The 27,929-nt window shown below is 37.3% G+C and overlaps 1 protein-coding gene and 1 pseudogene across 1 annotated transcript in view; both read left to right on the forward strand.

Annotated features, from left to right (window-relative positions):
- The window catches only part of LOC131956752 (uncharacterized), a 330,429-nt gene that overhangs the window by 57,160 nt on the left and 245,340 nt on the right, over positions 1-27,929 (forward strand). The gene's annotated exons all lie outside the window — the stretch shown is intronic.
- On the forward strand, positions 24,199-24,381 carry LOC131956766 (uncharacterized; annotated as a pseudogene).

The raw sequence follows: 27,929 nt of genomic DNA on the forward strand, positions 1-27,929 counted from the left end.
ATTCTCAACACTACAATTTAGCGACCATACAGCAGTTCTGACAACTTTAAACAACGATCAAACACAAAGCAAACAAAAACATAACACATACATGAAATTACAAAATTCACTATTACTAGTCGAGCGCTACACAAAAGCATAAAAGACATAATACAATTTTACACACAGTCATCACTAAAATGTAACAAAATCCAACATTGTGACGATTTTAAATAAGAATTTAAGCTGATATCAATTTAATATGCTTGTATCATTAATAGCATTAATAGGCTCGGAAAACCAAACACACCACCCTCACATACTAGAACAAAGCATACAAAGATAAAAACAAATCAAACAAATAATGGACGAAAACAACCAAGAAACGACTGACCCAAGAACGATTTTAAAATCGACCCGCGCTTTTTATATAACTTATCTTCATAATCTTTTCCCCTTTGTGCCCAATACACAAATGGCAGATAAAGTAAAGACCGTGTTTCAATCACCTCGACATACAGGGAGATAATGTGGTCAGTACTAAGCCTATCCGCCTTAGTTACCTAAGATGCGCCAGCTACCCATTAGAGCTGGGTGAACTCACGGAGCCCAACAGAACTGAGCCCGGAACTCGAGACATTCGGACTAGCAGTAGAAAGCTTTGTGTTTAGTATTATAGCTTAAAAAGTGTACTCTTACTTTTGTAATTTAGCGCTTGTGAAAGCTCGTTAATATATAGGGTATATGACATGCTTTTTCCCTACTATTTAGTCTTAGATGAAGAAATAAATAAAGCACCGTTATACAAATGACGCAATCCGTCACATTGTCACATGATCCGGAGGTCGATTAATCCTCACCCAGAACGACAACTCCCCCCCCTCACTAATCCAAACACTCCCACTCAACTTACCCACAGCAAACCCCATCACACCCACCGTAGATTTATTTATATACACACAAACACTCAAATAATGTCCTTTGTCTACACTACAACACAATATACTCATTTCTCCCACAACTAATTCTCCCACACAAAATTGTCCCGCACTAAATTCTCCCACACTCAATTCTCCCACACTTAATTCCCCCACGCTAAATACCCACACACTAAATTCTCGCACACTAAATTCTCCCACACTAAATTCCCCCACGCTAAATACCCACACACTAAATTATCGCACACTAAATGCTCCCACACAAAATTTTCCCACACTAAACTCTCCCACACTAAAAATCTCCCAAAGCTAAACTCGATACAAAAATAGTCTCTACCAAAATCACCCAAACATTCAATTCACCCTCACTAGATTCCATCACACACTCCCCCACCCCCCCCCCCACCCCACATGGAACTAAACATTGACACAGAATATGAGTGTTAGTCCCGAGAGTGCACCATGGTGTAATACAGTTCACAGCGGTTTGCTCTCGTCTTTTGTTTGAGTCAAAACATCTCGCGCGTAAAACTTTTTTGTTAAGGGAGGAAACATATATTGAGTTTTTTTCAAGGGAGGTAAATATAAAATTAAATGATAAAAGGAAATGGAAAAAATAATAATATATTTTTAATCAAAAACAAGTAAACAAAGATTAGTATAAATTATAGAAAATCAAATTCCAGTAAACGTTTTTAAAACCTTTGGTGATTAATAACAAAATTTTAATTACAACCCCTAGTAATTGTTAGCTGTCAGTCTAATAATTAGAAATTACTTATATCAATCAACTTTAATATTAGTACCGATTAATACGGTTACCAACTTAATCGGTTGTCGAAGACATCGCGCCTTTACTTTCAGCAAACAAATATTTAGCCCTGTTCATCTGAAGTTGTTTCTGAAGGAAATAGACAAGCAAAGAAGCTGGGGAAATGGCTACAATGGTGGTGGGGTGGGAAGGGGCGATTGTACTGCGGGATGGGAGGGAGGGGTAATAATAGGTGGGTGATGTCTACGACATGTGCTATTATTCACAGCATTATATTTATAAATCATAGGTTTATGTTATGTTCATAGGTTTATGTTAGGCTTATGTCAGGTTGATAGGTTTATGTTAGGTTGATAGGTTTATGTTAGGTTGATAGGTTCATGATAGGTCCAAAGGTTTATGCTACGTTCAAAGTTATATGTTAGGTTCATGTTAGGCTCATAGTAGGTTTGTGTAAGGTTTATAGGTTTATGTTAGGTGCATATGTTTATGTAAGGTTTATAGATTTATGCTAGGTTCATAAGTTTATGTAGGGTTCACGTTAGGTTTATGTTAGGTTTGTGTTAGGTTCATGCTAGGTTTACGATTAATTCAATTTAGGTTCTTGTTACTTTAATATCGACTGCAATTTAGTAATTCGTGTTACGTTCAATTAAGGTGTAAAATTAAGCAACTTGCTAGCATTCAGGTAAGTTCATAACAAGTTCATGTTAGGTTCATGTATACTCCGCTTTTAGGCCATGGGTAGGTTCAATATAGGTTCAAATTAAGTTCAAATGAGGTTCATGTTATGTTTGACTTAGATTATAATTTCATATTAGCCACATGCTAGCTTCGAGGTTAGGTTTATGTTGGTTTATAGTAGGTTCATGTTAGTATTATGTTAGGTTGAAGTTTTGTTAGGTTTATTTTAGTATGAAGAAATGTCCTTGTGGTTTATCGTGTGTACCTTCTTATCTTCTCCGTGCTTAATTTTAGTGGGGGAAGGGATCCCCTCCAGCATAATTAAGTATACGTGTCAACTTCGGATCCCGTTAAGAAAATGTCATGTCAGTGTCATTTAACGACTTACAATAAGATAAACTTAACCTAAAGTAGGATCACGTGAAAATATGTTTAGGCAAGATCACGTTAAAGTGATGTAGTAAGTCGAACATCACACGAAGCGTGAGCACTCTAAAAGCCAATTAAATGTAAAGAGAACAGACACCCCAAAAAAAATAATTTTTTTTCTAATTTAAGACATTTTCCTAGGTCCAGTGATGCGCGTCGTTCCTACGATTATTGACTTGAAAAAGAAAGGGAGACAAACTGATTAATTAAAGGGAAATAACTAGATTTTAGCCTGTTATTATATTATTTTTTTTACAAAAATTAAATGCAAATTTCACGTTATTATACTTTGAATTAGTAATCAAATAATATACGTTGAATTAGCACTACACTAAATTCTCCCACACTAAACTTTCGCACACTAATTCTCCCACATTAGATTTTCTCATACTAAATTCTCACACACTAAATTATCGCACACTAAATTCTCCAACACTAAATTCACCCACACTAAATTCTCCCACACTAAATGTTCGCACACTAAATTCTCCCATATTAAATTTTCTCACACTAAATTCTGGCACACTAAATTCTCCGACACTAAATTCTCCCACTTTAAATTCTCCCACACTAAATTCAACCACACTATATTCTCGCAAACTAAACTCTCCCACACCAACAATCTCCCAAATCTAAACTCGATACAAAAATTGACTTCACCAAAATCACCCAAACATTCAACTCCCCCATACTAGATTCCATCACACAATCCCCCACCCCCCACCCCCCTCACATAATATTAGTGTTAGTCCCGAGAGTGTACCAATATGTAACACAGTTCACACCGGTTTGCTGTCGTCTTTTGTTTGTTGGAAAGTATCTCGCGTGTGAGACGTTTTTGTCAGGGGAGCAAACAAACAATGTTTTTTTTTTCAAGGGAGGTAATTTTAAAAGTAAAATATAAATAGAAGTGAAAAAAAATAGTAATACATTTTGAAACAGAAACAAGAAACCTGACTTCACTATTAATTATAGAAAAATACATTTTAAAAATGATTTTTAAAACATGTGGTAATTTATAACACAATGTTAATTACAACTACCATTAATTTTTTAATGTTAATATAATAATAAAATGTAGCTTGTTTCAACCAACTTTAATATTAATACCAAGAAGTTTTATCAATCATCATAGGAGTCCATTTTTTGAGCTAGTAATCACATTTCGGCGTATTTGTTTTTCATGTTAGCAAAATGTAATGTATCAGGGTCGACAACCAACTGCTCCATGCACACATATTATTACTTATCTTATTTTCAGAACTCATTAACATGCCTTTCTACAATACTCGGTAATGAACGATATGATAATAAATATAAACAATAAACACTCCCTTTTCTATTAGTGAAGGGTGTTCAGACTGAAATCGCTTTATCGTACTTTATCGAAACTCGTATGTAACGGAGCGAGACAATATAGCGATAGATAATGATGGTAACTATTTCTACAATGATTAACTTGTAGATGACAGAGAATAATATATATATATATATACATACATACATATATATATATATATATATATATATATATATATATATATATATATATATATATATATATATATATATATGTATATATATATGATTTTGAATATAAGTAAAATGTGTGTGGACTTGTGTCTGTGCGTGCGTGTGTGTGTGTGTGGGTGGGGGGGTCATGGTGTCGACAACACTTCGTCGAATACGTATCAAAGAACAGGATTTCCTCTCCCAGCTGGGCCCGACGTCCATGTTAATGTTGACCCGGTTAATTAGGTCAAACACATCCCAGGTAACAAAGTTGTTGACCTCGACAGATGGAAAGGGTGGGAGTGAGGGGGTGGCTGGTCACGTGACATAAACTTGTTCTTATATTTATCTACGTTCTTGTTGCAATTATTTTTCCAACTGTTTTCTTGTTCAGATATGTGAAAGTCATTGACCTATCCACGATAAATACAATCGTTCTTGGTCAGTTCGTCAGACATGTGAAGGTCATTGACCTATCCACAATAAATACAATCGTTCTTGGTCAGTTCGTCAGACATGTGAAGGTCATTGACCTATCCACGATAAATACAATCGATCTTGGTCAGTTCGTCAGACATGTGAAGGTCATTGACCTATCCACGATAAATACAATCGATCATGGTCAGTTCGTCAGACATGTGAAGGTCATTGACCTATCCACGATAAATGCAATCCATCTTGGTCAGTGTTCCAGTGTATATCCGGATGGAAATGTTCACGTCCATTTGGTCATTTCTTCCTCTCGGGCAAACGAAGAAACGTCCTACAGACAAATGGCCTACGGACAAACTGCCGACGGACAAAAGACGTACGGACAAACGTCCTACAAAGACCTACAGACGACCTACAAACGACCTACAGACAAACGACCTACAGACAAACGACCTACACACAAACGACCTAATCACATTATTTGAGCAAGTGTCTCAGGTGCGAGTTTCATAGATCCCACGAATAAACAAACACATAAAAACATCAACAATTTTACAAAATATGATTTTGAAAAAAAGACTAAAAAGACGAGACTAAATAAATGTGATTATTGTTTGCCCCAATTAGAATAGTAAACCTATAACTTAACCAGGAAATGTTTATGAAAACTTATATAAATTTAACAGTTAAACCTTTGAAAGAAAAATATCATAATCTAAGATAAATAACAAGATTATTATCATTTTATAACCATATATTTATGTGGAATGGCGTGGTCTAGCGGCAGAATGTACGGTTGACGCCATGGAAGTCCCTGTATCGAGACCCGGGCTTTACAGCGAAATATTCGTCATGTCCATTCAGCTCTATAAATAGCTATGTCTATTGAGCGATAGCTTTCTTCGATGGTAAACCATTGACAAAAAAAACGTAAATTTCCAGAATTCCATTCTTATCTTTCGCTAGAATCTGTTTCACGTACATATATTCTCTGCTGAAACCAGAATAATGTTTTTTTTTTCTTTAAATTTTTCTATCTTTCATTTTTTTTTTTTTTTTTGAGAATTTAAAGTTAAAAGGTTTCAGGGAATTCCCAATTTTATCATGAATTAATATAGAAAAAAAAACTTTTCTTGATAAAAGACATGGATAGATACAAAAATAGATTGTAGTGTAAATTGGATCACATTACATTAAATCTGGACTCAAAATGTAACGTGGAAATGGGCACTCAGACACTACATTCTCTCCCTAAGTTTATGTCATACGTTTCTAGAATTTATTATACGTCTAAATACTTGTCTTTAAATATAATAAACACTAGCAATTAAGAACACGGTGGGACCAGTCTTTGATCTCAGACTGGTTTCTAGAGTATTCCATTTCCGGTTACTGGTACTTCACAGGTTTGTCGGTATGTAGGTTACAGCATGGAGTCTAGGAGTTGTCGTTTTCTCTTGTCAGATTCTGGGTTAGTAAAGCTACTATTTGTCCATTTCTGAGCAAATGATATTTTACTTTGTCCTTTTCTCAGCCGGCGATACTTATATTTGTCCTTTTCTAAGCCGGCGATATTTATATTTGTCCTTTTATCAGCCGGCGATACTTATATTTGTCCTTTTCTAAGCCGGCGATATTTATATTTATCCCTTCCTCAGCTGATGATATTTTTTAGTATACTTCTCAGCAAGTGATATTTATTTTGTCCAATTCTCAGCAAGTGATATTTATTTTGTACAATTCTCAGCAAGTGATTTTTTATTTGTCAACTTTTCAGGAGGCGAAACATCAAATTGTCCATTTCTCGAGCAGTATAGATTTTGTCCATTCTTCGACCTCTTAACCGTCCATTTACGACCTGATCTAATCAAACGTCTTGTCTAAAAATACCAACCAATCAGCAACAATCCCAGACACCAATAACGCTTAAATTCTGTTGTTAGCTCAGGAACTGGTCATTAGCTCAGGGTAGACACAAGTCGTGAGAAAAGGGGGAGTGGGGTGGGGGGGGGGGGGCTGCTACCTACCGTTATACCAAATATCTTAAGGTCAGCCGAACCTAGTTTGTTGTGAACGGATATAGATTTATCGATCTATACACGATGCAGATCAGTTGCGATTTTTATACACTTACCTAGGTAAACAATATCAGTAAGAATATATTTTCCTGATATGCTACACTCACGCACACATTTAGATTGCTCTAGTTTCTTTCATGTATCTCACGGTAAGGGGTGGGGTAGGGGAGGGGGGACTGGCCTCCTTAGCTCGTAAACCTTCCCCCCACCCCCACCCACTCACCCCTAGTAAAACAGATAACACAATTTATACAGAAAATGAATACTGTAACGATTGTACAGAAACGGAAACTTTAAGTGCACCCCTCCTTGAGAAAAAAAATATGAAAGAAACCCTCCTTTCTCCCAATCGGACGAATTTTACCATAATACTTGTTTTTTTTGCAAACAGGCAAAACTTTTTAAAATGTCAAAGTTAAAAAAAGAACCTACTCAAGTTTCTCTTCTAAAACTTTGCTGTGTATCTCTAATTGTCCTGCTTAACTAAATCAAACCAATTGAATTTTTAAAACGGAAATGCCACCAATGCGACATAAAACAATGATTTGAGATTGGAACAAGCAAGGCATAAATAGAAACGCTATGATATGCAGGTATATTGATTGGGTGTGGTCGAAAACACACTCGCCGGTCATGAAGATTAAATATTAGTGAACATTGATTGGCCGCAGAAAATATTTTTTTTGTACGAGCGAAATTTCTTTCGGTACCTTATAAGTTCCGTTACGTGACGTCAGACAAATAAACCGCGAGGTTATCACGTGATTCCGTGCAAATGAGCCTCGTGTGAGAAACGTCATCATATTGTGTGACACGTCATCATATTGTGTGACACGTCATCACTCAGGTGACCTAGAACACCACGTGACAAAAATCTGGTCAAAAACTTGTTGACTCTGGATTAAGAGCTCTACCAACGACTGATGGCCATCTTGACGCATGCGCGAACGGGAGTGAAGTGTGATGGTTCGCGACGAGAATTGGCAATGTCGAGTAACTAGTCAATTAGGTAAATTAGACTTGGTCAGACATATCCACTTAATTAGCAAAATAGGGCTTCCCGTCGCGTCGGATATATACATAAAAGTATGTTGATTTGTGTGTGTGTCTGTGTGTGTGTCTGTGTGTGTGTGTGTGTGTGTGCCCTTTGTAAATGGCTGCACCTTTCATCTAGTCGCCGTGAAACTTTGGTTAGTTGATAAAAATACTTCCTGAATGGGAATTGAACTTTATTGAAATCTTAAACTCTGCTAAGTATCTACTAGTTTTGTACTTACTACAGTAATACAATCTTGCTCAATTATACACGAATGTGGTTCGTCTAGTGTGTTCAACTATTGAGTGTTACATTTAAAAACAAATATGAAGATTAAGAAGAGGTAACGACAAATCTATATCTGCAAATCCCTTCCCCTTAATATTTATTTTAAAAACAAACAGCATTCAAGTATGTCGATTTTTTCACTGTACACGATCTAGATCTGGCTATTTATAGATCCCATGTTGCTGTTTTATTGACAGAACCACAATATCATGAATTATAGAAAGCTACAAGAGACAGCTGAAACAGATCATTCCCTCAGGCTCGGCCATAATCCCTATATAACATTACTGTAAGCCATCTCTACTCTCTTGTTAGGGAAGGGGGGGGGGGGGATTTTGATCGGAGGTTACATCCATGACGTGTGACGTCACGACAAGAAACATGGCGCCCACGGCTTATGAACACATGCATGATTGATGCTGGGAGACGGGTATCACGTGACAGCTGCTGAGACAAAAGTTCTTTCATTCCGTGGCCCGAATTACTAGTGGGCTAAATATGGTCCAGTTTTCTAGGGTCCGGTTAAATCAGTGGCGCGGTTAGCTTAGCGGTCCGGCTAAGTAAGTATTCCGGCTAAATCAGTGGTCCGACAAAATCAGTGGTCCGGCTTAAGAGTCCGGCTAATTCACTGGTCCGATACTCAGTGGTCAGGATAACTCATTGGTCCGGCTTACTGGTCCGGCTAATTTAGTATTCCGGCTAACCCAGTGGTACGGCTAGTTTAGTGTTCTGGCTAACTCAGTATTCCGGCTAACTCTGTGGTCCGGCTAAATTCTTGGTCCGGCTTACTGGTCCGGCTAACTCAGTATTCCGGCCATCTCGGTATTCCGGCTAACTCAATATTCCGGCTAACCCAGTGTTCCGGCTAACCCAGTATTCCGTCTAACTCAGTAATCCGGTAAAATAAGTGAAACGGCTAGCTCCGTGATCCGGTTCACTAAGTGTTCCGGTTCACTCAATGTTCCGGATAGCAGTTCGGCTAAGTGTATCGCTACCGGGTCCGGCTATCTTACCACGTGTCAAACAGATCCGGTTACCGACCTTGTTACCACCGCGCTGATTGTGTTTCTCACCCGCCTGGTCAATGATTGATGCACGTGCTACTGGGGTGTACTCACGCCGCGCTGATCCGTGTGCCCGTGCGAATGCCCCGAGAGTGCACCAAGGTGTAACACAGTTCACAGCGGTTTGCTCTCGTCTTCTGTTTCTGTCAAAGTATCTCACGCGTAGAACTTTTTTGTCAGGGGAAATAACAAACAATGTTTTTTTAAAGGGAGTTAATTATATAATTAAACGATAAAAAGAAAAGAAAAAAACAATCTATCTATATATATAATTCTCTTCTTCGAGCCGTTAGAAAACAAGCTGCAAACGCTCTCCCTACCTCCCCACCCCTACATGGTTTTAGTGAGCTGTGTTCACTCTTAATGTTTACAAGCAGAGCCAACGATTTTAAACGTAGGGGGGGGGGGGGGAAGGAGGGGGGGAGGGAAGGAAGGGAGGGGGGGGGGGTTATGGTCCTTAACGAGCTACTTATAGTGTTTTAAAGAAATATTTTCAGTGTCGGCGTTGGTACTGTCGAATTCACAAATTATGAATTATTGAAAATTAGAAACAACTAAATAGCGGCGTATGTTATGCCGCGGGCCGGCTCGTATATATATATAATTCTCTTCTTCGAGCCGTTAGAAAACAAGCTGCAAGCGCGCTCCCTACCATCCCCACCACTACATGGTCTTAGTGAGCTGTGGTTCACGCTATGTTTACCTTCGTGGAGTTGGGTTTAGTGACGGCTATTAGGGGCAGATAATTTAGTTTGAAACGATTTTAAACGTGGGGGGGGGGGGAGGAAGGGGGGGGGGGTTATGGTCCTTAACGAGCTACTTATAGTGTTTTAAAGAAATATTTTCAGTGTCAGCGTTGGTACTGTCGAATTCACAAATTATGAATTACTGAAAAGTAGAAAAAACAACAACTAAATAGCGGCGTATGTTATGCCGCGGGCCGGCTCGTTAATACATATTGAAACAAAAACAAGAAAACAAACGTTAGTATTAATTATAAAAAATTAAATTACAAGAAAATTATTTAAAAATTTAGGTGATTAATAACAAAATGTTAATCACAACTCCTAGGAATTGTTAGCTGCTAATCCTATACTACGTAGTCAATAGTATCAACCAGCTGTACTATTAATACCAAGAAAACTAAATAAGCTGTGTTTGATGAATAACGAAGAGTCGAATATTTAAATCTGTTTCAGTACTTGAGTAGATTTGATAAGTTCAAACGAATGGGACTGTATGAACATGTTGAATTAATTTTCTTGCTATTAATATTATAGCTGGTTGGTACTAGTGGCTACTGATTATTGGATTAACAGCTAAAATTTATAGGAGTTGTAATTAACATTTGGTTATTAATTATCAAAAGTTTTAATTTTTTTTTTTGTAATTTAATTTTTTATAATTAATACTGACGTTTGTTTACTTGTTTTTGTTTTAATATTAATTAATATCTTTTTCTTTTGGTTTTATCGTTTAATTTTATAATTACCTCCCATTAAAATAAATATTGTTTGTTTTCTCCCCTGACAAAAAAGTTCCACGTGCGAGATACTTTGACACAATCAAAAGACGAGAGCAAACCGCTGTGAACTGTGTTACACCTTGGGCAAGACTATTTTTTGTGTTTAGAATTGGGAGATTTTTAGTGTGGGATAATTTCGTGTGAGAGCATGTAGTGTGGGAGAATTTAGTGTGGGAGAATTTAGTGTGCGAGAATTTAGTGTGGGAGAATTGATTGTGTGGTGTTGTAGTGTAGGCAAAGGAAATTATTTGAGTGTGTGTATACAGAGCCGGCGTTAGGGGGTGGCAAACGGGGCGGCCGCCCTAGGCCCCGCGCCTGAAGGGGCCCCGCGCTTCAACACTGTCATTGTTATCTTAATTAGTTTGTAAACTTAAAAAAAATTGTTGCTGAATTCAATGGGGAAAAACTAAATGGTCGAATGCCGAAGTTGTTGATTGTTATAACTGAGGCCACGGTTGATGTTGGTGAGTTATCACCCACCTAAACTGGGACAGGCCGTAATTCGATACAAAAATAGACAGTGTCACGAACCTCCCCTTTGTGTAGGGCACGGTCGCCTGGCATTTGACCTGAGCTGACTGGAGATTGTTGGATGCGAATCAGTCCCCCGACCTGACATGGGATGTAAATTTGGGAAACAGGTAAAAAGATACTCTATTGTATGCGGGCCGATGAAGACGTCCTTTTAGTGAGCAGAGGGATGCCTGTAGTAGACAGTTAGTGACCTGATGAACGCTAGTCCTGACTTTCTTGTTGTATATGTAGCCCTACTTGTCTTGGTATAACATAATTAACATTCAGTTGCGTGCAGAGGGGTGGGAAAAGGGCGATGAGGGGGGGGGGGGAGGCCCTTAGGATCTATATCAAGGGGCATTAGACAGAGTGATTTATTATTGTTTTTTTTTAAGAAGGTTAAAAGTGTTGATGTAGCATGTTTTCTTTATCATTAGCAGGTTTACGTTATGGTGTCACCACCCCACCCCCCCCCCCTTCCACCCTTGTCGGGATTTATCAAATTTGCTCTTAAAAGACTATTCAACACTCTAATTAACCACTTTTTAAAGTGGAACTATAATTTTACGTATGTTTTCCTATTTTATTGCCTTGGTGTCACCCCCCCCCCCCTAAATGGTGTCACCCGGTGCGGTCCGCACCCCACCCCCTCGCTACGCCCATGCTTTTATATTAACAATTAGTCATCAACAAACAATTTAAACAACTTTATTTTCCTAATTATTTGGCACGTGATTGAATTTTCTTAAGTGATTTGGTATGAATTACATATCTCTCAAAAGTTATTAAATATCTTAGCAAGAAAAAAAAACACAAAGAACATGTTATTATGTGTGTAGTGTGTATGCATATTATATAGGACTATACACACACACATACATACACACACACACACATACATATATATATATATATATATATATATATATATATATATATATATATATATATATATATATATATATATATATATATATATATATATATATATATATATATATAATGGAAAAAAGCAGGCCCCGCTCGGATGGTTGGCCCTAGCCCCCCGCGTATTCCTAACGCCGGCTCTGTGTGTATATATATAAATAAATCTACGGTGGGTGTGATGGGGTTTACTTTGGACTTTGGGTAAGTTGAGTGGGTGTTTAGATTAGTGGGGGGTGGGGGAGTTGTCCTTCTGGGTGAGGATTAATCGACCTCCGGATCATGTGACAATGTGACGGATTGCGTCATTTGTATAACGCTGCTTTGTTTATTTCTTCATCTAAGACTAAATAGAAGGAAAAAACATGTCAAATACCCTATATATTAACGAGCTTTCACAAGCGCTAAATTACAAAAGTAAGAGTCCACTTTTTAAGCTATAATATTAACACAAAGCTTTCTACTGCTAGTCCGAATGTCTCAAGTTCCGGGCTCAGTTCTGTTGGGCTCCGTGAGTTCACCCAGCTCTAATGGGTACCTGGCGCACCTTAGGTAAATATGGCGGATAGGCTTAGTACTGGCCACATTAACTCCCTGTATGTCGAGGTGATTGAAACACGATCTGTACTTTATCTGCCATTTGTGTATTGGGCACGAAGGGGAAAAGATTATTAAGATAAGTTAAATAAAAACGCGAGTATATTTTAAAATCTTTCTTGGGTCAGTTGTTTCTTGGTTGTTTTCGTCCATTATATGTTTTATTTGTTTTGATCTTTGTATGCTTTGTTCTAGAATGAGGGTATGGTGTGTTTGGTTTTCGGAGCCTATTAATGCTATTAATGATACAAGCATATTAAATTGATATCCGCTTAAAGTCTTATTTAAAATCGTCCCAATGTTGGATTTTTTTAAATTTTGGTGATAAATGTGTGTAAAATTGTATTATGTCTTTTATGCTTTTGTGTATGTGTTATATTTTTGTTTGCTTTGTGTTTGTTCGTTGTTTAAAATTTGTCAGAACTGCTGAATGGTCGCTAAACTGTAGTGTCGAGAGTAGGCGTTCAATTTTGTTGCTTTTAATGTTCACTGGGGCGTTAATTCTGTCTAGACGGAATCTATTTCCAGATGTGTTATTTCCGTGGGTGGTTTGTATTGTGTGTGGATATTGCGCTCTGTATGTGTCGACTAGTTTAAAGTATGTATTAATGTTCTTGATTGAGTCTGCGTAATCGGTATAGATTATATATAGATTTTTTTTTTTTAATAAGAACAGATACTTTAAAAAATTTTTTTTTTTTTACATGTAATACATAGTATTGCATACAATCTTTCCCATATTATAATTAAGCATGTCATTTTAAATTTTCACTTTACAAAACGTCTAAGATTGCAATAGGTTAAACAATTAATTACTGTTCCTTCGAAGCTGTATGATGAGCGATCTATTACTGTCACGGATGGTGGTTTTTTGCATGTAACTTCATACCCTCTAATGGGAGGAATACGTTGCAAATCTGACAGCTATACATTGTTTCGTCGTAATGTTTTTCTGTATAGTGCATGAATATGTCTGTGTTGATTGTTTTGTCGTCACAAATATAGCACTGTAAGAGCTTCGTGTGTACTTTATGTTCGTGCTTTTCCGCTTCCGTGGATGTTTTGTGTTGCTGGCTGCAAAATCTGCATTTTGTGTTGTCATCTACCAATTTTGTGGTTTTTAGACTTTTTGTTGTTTGCTTTGCATCTGTAGGACTGTCCTTCTTTTTCCTTTTTGGATTTGTGCTGGTGTCCATTTCTGATTCTGGGCTAAGGATGTTTATTGTAAGGATTGGCTTCGCTGTAGACGTGTTTGGGATCAGCGTGGATGGTGAATTAAGGTCTGAGCTGAGGTATGTTGTTGCAGTTAATTTGACGATTGGTGATTTCGCTTGTTGGTTCGTCAGATTTGGGTGTACCATTTGTTGCTGCGGAGTGACTGATGCTCTTAGTGGTTCTGTTAAATTTTCCAGTAAGGGTGGTTGTTGGTCCGGTACTTGATTTCTTTGATAGCACTGGTTTGTCCAATGTTGTAAGGACCCGCATGTCTGGCAAGCTTTTGTTTCCTTCCCGGGATTGCTATGAGCACGTTGATCGCTTTGTTTTTGTAGTTAAATCTGATATAGTGTGGTATGGTTGATGGGTTGTCTGTGAATATTGTGAAGTTTCGGTTGTTAGTGTGTGGGATTTTGTTTACTGTTGGTTCCTTTTTGCTGATTATTCCTAGAGCTTTTAGCAGGGTGTCATCTCCGAGTGCCGGGGGAGCCCATCTTAGTGTTCCATTGATTTTGTCCTTATGGTAGATCGTAAAGTGTAGTGAGTAAGGTCCGTACTGTTTGGTTGTATTGTCCAGTTCAGCCACGTTGAAGTTTTCGGACGAAAACAACCATGTGTCTCCCCGTCCGTAGTTCATTAACAAAATTTGGCGTGGGCTGATGTAGTTCATTAGCAAAATTTGGTGTGGGCTGATGTAGTTTATTAGAAAAATTTGGTGTGGGCTGATGAGTTGGCGGATGATGTGTCCACGTAGATTGGCACGGCCGTTAGCTTGAATGACTACCTGCATGACTGTATTTGGTGTTGGTTGAGTCGAGAAAAGATCAGGGCTTTCTTCATCAAGCAGTTCAATTATGGGGGTTGTTGATTGATCGGTTGACTTCGCTGTATCTGAAAAGGATTGGGCCCGTGGTTTCATTAAGCCAACCGAACCGTAGTCCGAGTGGCTCCTCCTCCGGTCTCTCGACCTAGGGGAGGGGGCGTCCTGGGGCGAAACCCCTTTGCCGGCGGTGACAATTTTTGCAAATGTCGTCTTGGAGGATGACATTGGTGAAAATGAGGTGAGATGTATTTATGTATGTTTCTAATCGACGATTACAAAAAAAATATATAGAAGCTTCACTCAAATAAAAATATTTGGAAACAACGGATGCACAATTCAACTATGGTTAAAGAGTTTTCTCGGTATTATATTAAAAGGGATATGTACGTAACTTCTATTTATTCGATGAAAAACTAACAATTACTAGGAGTTGAAATTAACATCTTGTTATTAATCACCAAAGGTTTTAAGATTTTGTTTTGTATTTTAATTTTTTATTATTTATACTTATGTTTATTTACTTGTTTTGCTTAAAAATATAGTATTATTTTTACCATTTCTTTTCATCATTTAATTTTATAATTACCTCCCTTGAAAAAAACTCAATGTTTATTTTCTCCCTTAACAAAATGTTCCACGCGCGAGATATTTTGAGTCAAACAAAGACGAGAGCAAACCGCTGTGAACTGTGTTACACCTTGGTGCACTCTCGTGACTAACACTAATATTCTGTGTCAGCGTTTAGTTCCATGTGGGGTGGGGGGGGGGGGGAGTGTGTAATGGAATCTAGTGAGGGGGAATTGAATGTGGGAGAATTTAGTGTAGGAGAATTGTGTTGTGTTGTAGTGTAGGCAAGGGAAATGATTTGAGTGTGTGTATATATAAATAAATCTACGGTGTGTGTGATCTGGTTTACTTTGGAGTTTGGGTAAGTTGAGTGGAGGTGTTTGGATTAGTGGGGGTGGGGGAGTTGTCTTTCTGGGTGAGGATTAATCGACCTCCGGATCATGTGTCAATGTGACGGATTGCGTCATTTGTATAACGGTGCTTCATTTATTTCTTCATCTAAGACTAAATAGTAGGAAAAAAAGCATGTCTTATAACCTATATATTAACGAGCTTTCACAAGCGCTAAATTACAAAAGTAAGAGTACACTTTTTAAGCTATAATACTAAACACACCTTAGGTAACTAAGGCGGATCGGCTTAGTACTGACCACACTATCTCCCTGTATGTCGAGGTCATTGAAACACGAACTCTACTTCATCTACCCTATGTGTATTGGGCACGAAACGGACATTATAATGAAGATGAGTTCTTACAAATAGATGGTCACTTTTGAAATCTTTCTGCAACCATCGTAATTATTTGTTTTAACTTAATTTTCATTAAATAATGGATGTCCTATATATGCCGTGAAATCGATTAGATGCAGTTTGTTTATTTTATAATTAATACACGTATTCTTCGTATAATTGGAGTAATATTATTTTCATTGAATCATCTAACAAACTTTAAGTTAATTGATTCGATACATATTAAATGTTTGCAATTTTAAATTATTTTTTATGAAATTAATCGTCGTGTGTCGGCCTACTTGTTTTAAAATTGTGTGTGCATTTTATTAAACATCGAACGTAAATTTTCATCACTGTTTAAGATAACAAATTAAAATTATTTTACGATATTAAAAAAGTTGGAGATGATGCCTTTAGAAAGCCTCGCTGTGTATGCCTAAATTTATCACAGCTGTTGAAGTAAGAAAGACATTTTTATTTACAAGTTCTACTTGACGGGTGTTTCATGATGGAATGAGAGTAGTTTCTAGATTGATTTAGGGTAGATTCTAGATTGATTTAGGGTAGTTTCTAGATTGATTTAGGGTAGATTCTAGATTGATTTAGGGTAGATTCTAGATTGATTTAGGGTAGATTCTAGATTGATTTAGGGTAGTTTCTAGATTGATTTAGGGTAGATTCTAGATTGATTTAGGGTAGATTCTAGATTAATTTAGGTTATATTCTAGATAGATTTAGGGTAGATTTTGCGCTATATATTGCCATGTGATGTTTTATTTTTATCAATATCAGACCATTTTGTCTGTACAATACAGCACGTTGTGAAGTCTAGTGAGCTGATTTTAAACTTGAGTTTGGCAACAAATGGTTGGGCTTACCTCATTTGTCCGCCCCATCCTCATACCCCCTTTTTTCACACTTTTAAACAACATTTGGATATTATACCAAAACCCTAACTAAAACAACAAAACCATATTATTCTATAATGTTTTTTTATACTAGCGCGAAATCCTGATATCAGGTTACTATTTGTGTCAAAAACAGATCTATATTTATGAATTATAGATAGCAAGCGGTCAGAGTTCGAATCCCGTGCTAGTCCCCTGTGGCCACGCAGCTCTGACGGAAAATGACTTCCGGCAGTTGGTAATTAATTGGCCAGACAATTTATGCATGCACTTTAGTGGATATATTTAAAGTAAAATATTAAACAAAAACAGTTTTATTTATCATCATCTTTTTTCCGTTCGAGCCCAAGACGCATGGGCCAGATGAAGTAGAGTTCATCTGTTTCAGAGTGTAATCAGCAGCATTTTTTTCACTAACATGAGTTAGGTAGGCTACCTATTAGAGCTGGGTGGGCTCAGGGAAATTCTGCTGCCTTTAACCGGGATTCGAACTTGAGACTTTCGGGCTAGCAGTCAGCTTTACACACTTAAAGTTATTTGCAACAACCTATGGTACTGTTAATGCCGTCCGTCAACAACATTTACACACACAAAGTAGGCCTACATAGTTTTGAGTTGATTTAATGACAAGATTAAGACATCGTCACGTTTCTTGAGTTGTTTTATTGACGAGATAAATAAACCGCTCAAATTTCCTGATCTGAGTTGTTTTAGTGCTGAGATTAAGAAACCGTCAAGATTCCTGTGATGAGTTGTTTTAGTGCCAAAATTAAGGAATCGTCGTTTTCTGAGTTGTTTTTGTGCTAAAATTAAGGAATCGTCAAGTTTCCTGGGTTGTTTTAGTGCCTAAATTAAGGAATTGTCAAGTTTTCTGAGTTGTTTTAGTGCCAAAATTAAGGAATCGTCAAGTTTCCTGAGTTGTTTTGGTGCTTAAAATAAGGAATTGTCAAGTTTTCTGAGTTGTATTAGTGCCAAAATTAAGGAATCGTCAAGTTTCCTGAGTTGTTTTGGTGCTTAAATTAAGGAATTGTCAAGTTTTCTGAGTTGTTTAAGTGCCAAAATTAAGGAATCGTCAAGTTTTCTGAGTTGTTTTAGTGCCAAAATTAAGGAATCGTCAAGTTTCCTGAGTTGTATTAGTGCCAAAATTAAGGAATTGTCAAGTTTTCTGAGTTGTTTTAGTGCCAAAATTAAGGAATCGTCAAGTTTCCTGAGTTGTTTTGGTGCTTAAATTAAGGAATTGTCAAGTTTTCTGAGTTGTTTTAGTGCCAAAATTAAGGAATCGTCAAGTTTCCTGAGTTGTTTTGGTGCTTAAATTAAGGAATCGTCAAGTTTCCTGAGTTGTTTTAATGACGAAATCCACAAATCGTCAAGTTCAGTGTCCTATTGTTTTATTGACAAAATTACAAGAGAGCCAAATTTAAATATTTTTAATTCGTGTCAAAATCCGCGTTAATTTTTCCCTTTCGAAAGACTTTGGCTAAAACTTTAATGGCGTTGTCTTTGATGTATACCCCCAGGGGACGGCCTTTGTCTGTCAAGTTAACGACGAAATCCTGGTCATCTTGACAAATCCGCCTAGACTTTTCTCATCGAAACTTCTAGATTTTAAACTCCACATAGTTTTATTTTTATGTAAATAAAAAATTCTACTCGGAGTCAAGTAGGACTCCGAATAGCATAAATATCTCAGCGGCCACCTTTTTACATTAAGTTTTGATTTATGTGAATAGAACGTTAAAAATAATTTCATATTTTCGTTTAGCTTTCTATGATATTTTTATTTTAAATTATTTTTTTCACCTGGTTTTTTAAAATTTGAAATATTAATTATTTGATATCAATGAAATATTTATACCGTTTTGTATAGATTTCGTTTTCATAGAAAGTTTACAGTTATTAATTATTAATCGTTATATTTTTTTCAAATATAAATTAATCCGTTAATTAATCAAAATACGTACTTTCTTCAACTTGGCCTGTAAATATAAATTTTAATTTGGAATTAATTGGCCAACTGATTAATTGATAAAGATCAAAATACGCTTGATATATTTATAGTTAGAGTTCGTTTAATTAAATTTAAAAGTAATGTTTACCTTTCAAACCTGATGATCCGTTGGGTGGATGAAGTAGGGTTCATATGTGTCTTGAAGACGGTCAATGAAGGGGTGGTGTTGTCAGCATTATGACTAGCCGGCTTTACTTTCTCTAACATGAGCTGGGTACGCATTAGAGCTGGGTGGACTCAGGGACAGTCGGAAATGAGATCCGAACTTGAGACCTTCTAGCTAGCAGTCTAGCATATAATAAACAGCACAAGTAATAGGAGTTATATCCTTGTTAGCGAAGCGTTTGAAATAAAAAAAACTAATAATTTTAATAAAAAAACTGTTTCTGCAACTCTTTAGATAGACATGTAAAGTACATACAAGGCTAAGACATGAAATAATCTAGTATCATCAGCTATGAACATTTCTTCTAATTATTTTTATATGTTTCAATTTAAAGTAACCCACCGAACGACCGACTTCAATGTAAAAATACCTTTCATATCGTTTAAAATACTGAATAAATTATAAGATTTTTACTAGGCTCATGAATCTGCTCCATAAAATTCAGTTGAAACGCGAAAACGAAGCGAATCGCCAAAAAAATGTTTTCTCAATCCGCATGATCAGTACGCATACACGCGCGGGATAAAATATTAATGCGTTTTCCGGATAAATCGCCGGTACTTTTTATCCTTTACAGCCAGAATCTCTCATCTAAGAAGCCCGCATAGATAAAAAGTATCGTTCCGCAATGGCGGAAACGGTCGGTGAAGTATTTACTAGTGGTTTTATTTTTTTTGTTTCGCATTGTTTTGGTAAGAGGAAGATGGGTGATTTGATCATAGCGGAGTTGGTGTGGTGGGTGTTGTGTGGTGGGTGTTGTGTGGTGGGTGTAGTGTGGTGGGTGTTTTGTGTTGGGCGTTGTCACGTGGGCTATGTTTGTAAGGGCGAAGATATATATATATATATATATATATATATATATATATATATATATATATATATATATATATAAGAAATGTTGGAGAAATTATCTGATGAACTAATTGACTTTATTTTTTGATCAATTAATTAATAACCTCATTAAAACATCTAATGTGATGTTGGCATGACTTATTCTTTTGACGTGAATGTAAAGTATGTTAATGTGTATTTAATTAAAACTGAGATTTGTAAAATGTAGAAAAAAAAACGATTTTAATAAAAGTAACACCCCCCCCCCCCTCCACCACCCAACTAACTAAAGGTAGTTACGTTTAAGCCCGTTAACCTTATCGTTTATTTATTTTATTTTTAAACTTTAATTATATTGATCTTTGCAGGGGATTTATCTTGATTTCTTGTGTTGCCCTTGATCTTCACGCTATTTTAACCGTCACGCTTCCTTGACCTTTACAGCCCAATCATTTCTAATCCTCAATCATCCATTACACTTCCAACTATTCCGTATCCCCAAAACAAAAAATCAACCAAAAATTATCGAGAAAAAAAGTTTCGATCGACAACTGATTCAATTAAAAATTAGACAGTGGTGTGTCTGAAGGCGTTTGTTGGCGATGGTTCGTCCAGTGTAGGGTGGGGGAACAGATTTGACAAGCTTGTCTTCTCCCGGCGATTGCGATTAGGATAGTGAGTGATTTGTTTTTGTAGTTTATTTGGATGTAGTGTGGGATGGTTGAGGGTTTATCAGTGTAGACAGAGGGTGTACGATAATTAGTGTGTGGGATTGTGTTTATGGGTGGCTCTTTGTTACTGAATAGGCATAGTGCTTGTTTGAGTGTAGCATTGTCAAATGTAGGGGGTACCCCAACACACAACATGCGTCCACTAATCCCACCACACACAAAATGCGTCCACTAATCCCACCACACACAAAATGCGTCCACTAATCCCACCCACACACAAAATGCGTCCACTAATCCCACCACACACAAAATGCGTCCACTAATCCCACCACACACAAAATGCGTCCTCTTATCCCAGCACACACAAAATGCGTCCACTAATCCAACCACACACAACATGCGTCCACTAATCCAACCACACACAACATGCGTCCACTAATCCCACCACACACAAAATGCGTCCACTAATCCCAGCACACACAAAATGCGTCCACTAATCCCACCCACACACAAAACATGCGTCCACTATTCCCCCCTCCCCCAATACAAAACAAACACACCCCTACTGATACCTAACACCCTCAACTCAACTAACATACCCACAGTAAACCCATTCACACCAACAGTAGATATAATTGTACACACACCAATGCAAATTATTTCCCTTGCCAACACTACAACACAACACAATCATTTCGCTCACTAAATTCTTCCACACTAAATTCTCCCGCACTAAATTCTAACACAATGAATATCCCACACTAAATTATCCTACACTAAATTCTACCACACTAAATCCTCCCACACTAAATTATCTTACACTAAATTCTCCCAAACTAATTTCTTTACACTAACTCTAACACATTAAATTTTCTCCCCCTTAATTTTCGCACACTAAATTCTTCCACACTAAATTATCTCACACTAAATTCTCCCACACTAAATTCTCCCACACTAAACTCTCCCACACCAACAATCTCCCAAATCTAAACTTGATATAAAAATAGTCTCCACCAAAATCACCAAAACATTCAACTACCCCATATTAGATTCCATCCCTTCCCCCCCCCCCCCCCCCCCCACCACCACACCCTACATGGAACTAAACACTGACTCAGAAGATTAGTGTTAGTCACGAGCGTGCACCAAGGTGTAACACAGTTCACATCGGTTTGCTCTCGTCTTCTGTTTGATTCAAAATATCTCGCGCGTGGAACTGTTTGTTAGGGGAAAGAACAAACATTGTTTACTTCTAGAGGGAGATAATTATGAAATTAAACTATAAACAGAAATGGAAAAAAATAATAATGCATTTTCATGCAGAAACAATTAAAGAAACGTTGGTATAAATTATAGAAAATTAAATTACAAAAAAGTATTTAATACTTTTGGTGATTAATAACAAAGTGTTAATTACAACTTCTAGTAATTGTTACTTGTTAATCGAATAATTTGAAGTCACTTATATCAACCAGCTTTAATATTTATACCGAGAAAATTGATAGAGCGACGATGATTCATTGCTTGTACATGGACGTGTTCCTATATATATAAAAAGGAGGTCCTCCCAAATGCACTAGAAATGGACTATGCAACTATCACGAAAGTCAACAATGGGGTTGCGCCCATTTTTGTTCCCTCTAGGTCGAGAGATCCGGAGAGGAGCCACCCGGACTACGGTTCGGGTGGCTTAATGAAAACTTGGGCCCAATCCTTTTCAGATATCAAGACAACAATCACAATAGACCAGTCTGATGAAATAGCTCCTGAGCTCTTCGACTCGCCTACAGTAATTCAAGTCACCATCCAATCAACCAACCACCAGAACATCCCTGGTCACCTCTTGCGCAAGATCATTAGCCCACACCAGATTCTGCTGCTCAACTATGGACGAGGGGATACCTGGTACTTCTCGTCCAACGAGTTTGATGTAGCGGATCTGGACGGCACCACAAAAACACACGGCCCATACACTTTGAAATTCGACAGATACCACAAGGACAAAATCATCGGAACCCTTAGATGGGTCCCGCCAGCCCTGAGCAACGAAACACTGATTAAGGCACTGCAAACAGTCAGCAAATCTACACCTACAATAACCACAATCCCGCACACAAACAATCGCAGATTCACCATCCAGAACGACAATCCACAACACATCCCACACTACATTCAAATTACATACAAAGACACAACACGTAATATCCTAATCGCACTGCCAGGAAGACGCCAAGCCTGTCAGGTGTGCGGCTCGGACAGACACTGGACCAACCACTGCCAATCATCAACACCAGAGTCAACACCCAATGTTCACCTGTCAACAATACAGGAACAAACTCAACAACCATCCTTACAGACAATTTTAACAGAACCACCTAGAGCACCACCCACACCGCAGCAAACATTGGTAACCCCTAACCTGTCGAACCAAAAAGCGATCCCAAGTGCGGCTTACCCGAACTACATCAACAAAAATCCAAAACACTGGAGAAACACAAAGCCCAGATTCAGAAATAGATAACGCCACGTCAATGAAAAGAAAAAATGAAATCAGCCCCACAGAACAAGGAAAATTAACAAAAAAACTCGCGAATCAAATCTTCGATCGCCTGACAAACACCTTAGAAACCCAACCGCAACAAGAAACTACAACTGAACCAATTCAAATTCCCAAACCTTTAACTCCTGGAAAAGACAAGAGCTGCGGTTATTGCTTTCACAGTTTCAGTACTGCCAGCGAGTGTAAAACACATACAAAAACTTCCCATCCTGATACGAGTAAATGCCCGCATTGCAACAATCTAATCAAAAGCAGAGGAGCAATAAAGCACCACGTACTAAAACACCCAGACACCGCTGTCTTCCAGTGTGGATACTGCCTAACAAGTCTATACACCAAATACGACATAGAAAAACACCTCAACGACCAGCACCCCGACAACGACCCCTGCCACAATCAAATATTCTACATCCTCAACCCAGACAGATCCATTTCTTACATATATGCAGACGACAGAACATAAACAGCGAGAAGGACAACTCTTCAAATATGACACGCTGTACTCACCACTTAAACAAGTTTTGTCAATCCCTCCTCATCCGGATTCCAACACTATCATTTTACTTTAACCCCTTTTACTGATTATCCCTTAAAATTTTGTATAACAACATATATAAAACAAATATGATAACCATGTACATACTTATTATTAATACGCTCATCCGGACAAAATGGTTTCATTAGATGATAGAATTTAGTAAAAAAGGTGTATACATTTGTAAATTCATCTTGATATGTTTTTTTTAAGAACATTTAGAAAAATGTAAAATATGCTGATGTTGTTGCACTTGTTTTAAATTGCAAATAAAAGTAAAAAAAAAAAAAAAAAAAAAAAAAAAAAAAAAAAAAAAAAAAAAAAAAAAAAAAGTTCTTTTCATGTACAACTGAATTAATTTATAAATAAAGAGTCATGAGATTTAAAAAAAAAAATATATATATAAAAAAAATACTAAACGTAAAAAAAAAAAAAAAGTATCTGTTCTTATCAGCTTAATATCTGATACGTGGCTCATTGAGTCACTACGATATTAAACTGATTTTTGGTACTCGGCGGGATGCCCGGGGCTTGTTCCGCTCTCGCCACGGGTCGGCCCGGTATTGCAGTTCTTCCGGGAATGGCCCATTCAATTTCAATAAAAACAAGAAAGAGAAAAAAAATATTTATATAAAAAAAAAAAAAAAAAAAAAAAAAATATAAAAAAAAATACAAAAAAATAAATAAAAAAAGAATAAAAAAAAAAATTAAACAAAAATACTATTACTCCTGGCTCGCCCAAACCTTCATTCTCACCATGTCCCGTCAACCAGCGCGACCCGCCCCAGACCCTCAGCAGTCATGTCACGCAACAACGATTCGCTGCCTAGCCCGACCCAACCAACCCCCAACTCACACCTCCTCGCCCACCCAGCCAGCCCCCACCTACACCTCCCCGCCCCACCACTGTTCTTTTCCTTCAATTTTGTTTATCCATGTAACTTTTAGGAACATTTTGGCAGTTTGGAAATTTTTATTTGAATATTTTGTAATTGCATTATTTATCTAAATTCCCATACACGGCAAGCTCTATATTGTGAGCAGCAGCTGACAATAGACATCATTATAAGAATGTAAACTTTGTTTTGTAATTGGATTGTTGTATCATTTGTGAGGCTGTCAAGCACGACAAGCTCTTTTCGTTTCACACATCTTTTGTTCATGCATGTATCACCTCTTTTAAACAAGCAATGCATTTGAGATCCCCCTTTTGTCATCAATGCTGGATACCCATAATACCGTATCACGTAAGACTGAAAGATTTATCTCCCCTTTTAGCAGTCATGTCACGCAACAACGATCCCGCTGCCTGGCCCACCTTACCCAACCAACCCCACCCACCTCGCCCCACCCCACCACTGTACTGTTTTTTTTTTCTTTCAAATTTGTTCATCAATGTAACTCAGTGGCAGAATTTAGCAGGTTGTTAAACCCTGGTTTTTGAAAGTAGTGTAATTGCACTATTTATTGAAGTTTCTATGCACGGCAATTTCTTTTATTGCTAGCAGCAAGATATATCACTATAAAAATGTAAAGCATTTCGGTTTTGTATTTGTATTATTGCATCAACTCTGAGGCTGTCAAACAAGACAAGCTCCTTTTATTTCAAACATATGTTATTCATTCATGAAATTTATTATTACTAACTGATCTCCTGTGTTTATTTGGTTTATTTGGTTTTGTAATTGTATTATTGTATAAACCTTGAGGCTGTCAAACACGACACGCTTCTTCTATTTTTATGTCATACATCCTTTATTCATACACGAATCACCTCTCTAAAATGTAATTTATTATTATTAATTTAACTACTGTGATGGTTAAATATTTTGTTAATTGTTTTATTGAAAATAAAAGCATTTATATATATATATATATATATATATATATATATATATATATATATATATATATATATATATATATATATATATATATATATATATATATATATATATATATATATATATATATATATATATTAAACACAAAACTAAATAATAATAAAAAAATATCTGCGTATTTAGACTTTGGGCACAAATACCAGCTAATCAATTTAACATCTCTCAAAGATTTACTACTCAAAACTCTCTCATCTACGATACACAATAAGTTCGATATCAACAACTTCACGATTACCCTGACGACACCCACATAAGAGAAATCTTAGGTGGGAGGCTCCGTCACAACCACCATCAAGTCAACTCGACATCCCTCAAAGATCAACTACTCAAACACTTCCACGATTATTCAACTCTCATAAAATAAACACTCGTCAACCGCCTCACTTCGCCCATTTCAACTACTCGATCAAGCTTTCGACTTTTTCACCACTCTCAAATTCTTCTCATCCACAATCATCGACACAACAATATCACGAAAACTAAACGTTCTTCAACATCATTTCGCCCATTTCAACTATTCGACTATGCAAGAATACCCTACGACACAATTTTACTCTCTTTCAAACTACAATGACCAATAATTCAAAGCAACCTACTATAAACGATATCTCAACACAAGGACACCACCTCAACTATTCTCTCCAAGCTTTACTCCATTCGAACAACTCTACTATCAACGACAAGACACGAGACTCGCCCTTTTACCAACACATCATCCCTCATAGATACTCTCAAACTACAACTACCAACCAAGAATCAATCACTGCCCAAATAAGATTGTAATACACGAAAGAAACAAGGCCAAGACTTACGAGAAGCGATCATGTATTGTACTGTACTTTATGTTATATCAAAGGAACCATGAAAACGGAAATAAAAACAAGAAATCAGAAGATCACGAAAAATGAAAACAAAGAAAACGGAAGGAAAATCAAGAAAAGAATATTGTACAAATTGTATGCAATACTATGTATTTCATGTATATTTCTAAAATACAACCTATCAACACAGCTAGCTCCTGGCTGGAAGGGAGTGAACTGTGTGGAAGGAAACATAAATCTAAAAAAAAAAATATCTGCTTATTTAGTGAAGTATCGCTCCGATGGCATACCTTATTGCAACGATTTTGTATTTGCTATTTAAGTCCACGACAAACCCCGACCACGGCTCGGGTGGCTCAATGAAATCCTGGGCCCCACCTCTTGTAGCCAAGTCAACAACAGCAACCCCTGATCTACCACAGGAAGAATGCCCAGACCTTTATCCAGCTGAAACACCCACTATGCAAGTACTCATCACTTCAAGAGGTCAACCAAACCTGCGAGGTTATATAATAAGACAGCCTATCAGCAATCATCAAATTCTTCTACTCAATTGTGGCAGAGCTGACACCTGGTACTTCTCAACACAGACTACAATGAAAAGATCAAGCAGAACTTGTTATTACCTACTCTTAGTTTCTAAACTAAAATATCCCGGCTCAACGATTGTAAACATTTAGAGTGAACCACAGCTCACCAGACTGGTGGTGGTGGAGATGGTAGCTATATGCTTTAGAGATCGGGGGAGTAACGGCGTGCGTTTACGTGGTGTCTCGCATGGTCCCCACGAAGAGAATTATATAAATAGAGAGATGATCCGAAGGTTGATTATAGAACACACCCTGAAGGGCAACAACTCTGACCCACGAGAAAGATTGTAGAAATGTACACTGGATGTCTGGACAGAATAAATGTGCTTTCTTTTTCCTCTTGTGTATTATAGCAGAGTGAATCATACTGTGTTTATTTCAGACTTTTTCTCCTAGGGTGGGGGGGGGGGGTCACTGGTAAAAGTATATACTTTCTATAAAAAAAATTCTATTTCATTCGCGTTAGGTGAGGGTGGGGGGGGGGAAGGTGCGGAGACTAAGAAGAAACTCTGATCCCCACACACGAATTAATCCCGAACACCCACACACAACATGCGTCCACTAATCCCACCACACACAACATGCGTCCACTAATCCCACCACACACAACATGCGTCCACTAATCCCACCACACACAACATGCGTCAACTAATCCCACCACACACAACATGCGTCCACTAATCCAACCACACACAAAATTCAACCACTAATCCCACCCACACACACAAAATGCGTCCACTAATCCCCTCCCCCCACACAAAACAAACACAAACCTACTGATACCTAACACCCCCACTCAACTAACTAACCCACAGTAAACCCCCTCA

This window comes from Physella acuta, unplaced genomic scaffold, assembly GCF_028476545.2.
Source record: "Physella acuta isolate Inbredline_101_S28 unplaced genomic scaffold, ASM2847654v3 ptg001174l, whole genome shotgun sequence".
Classification (NCBI taxonomy): domain Eukaryota; kingdom Metazoa; phylum Mollusca; class Gastropoda; family Physidae; genus Physella; species Physella acuta.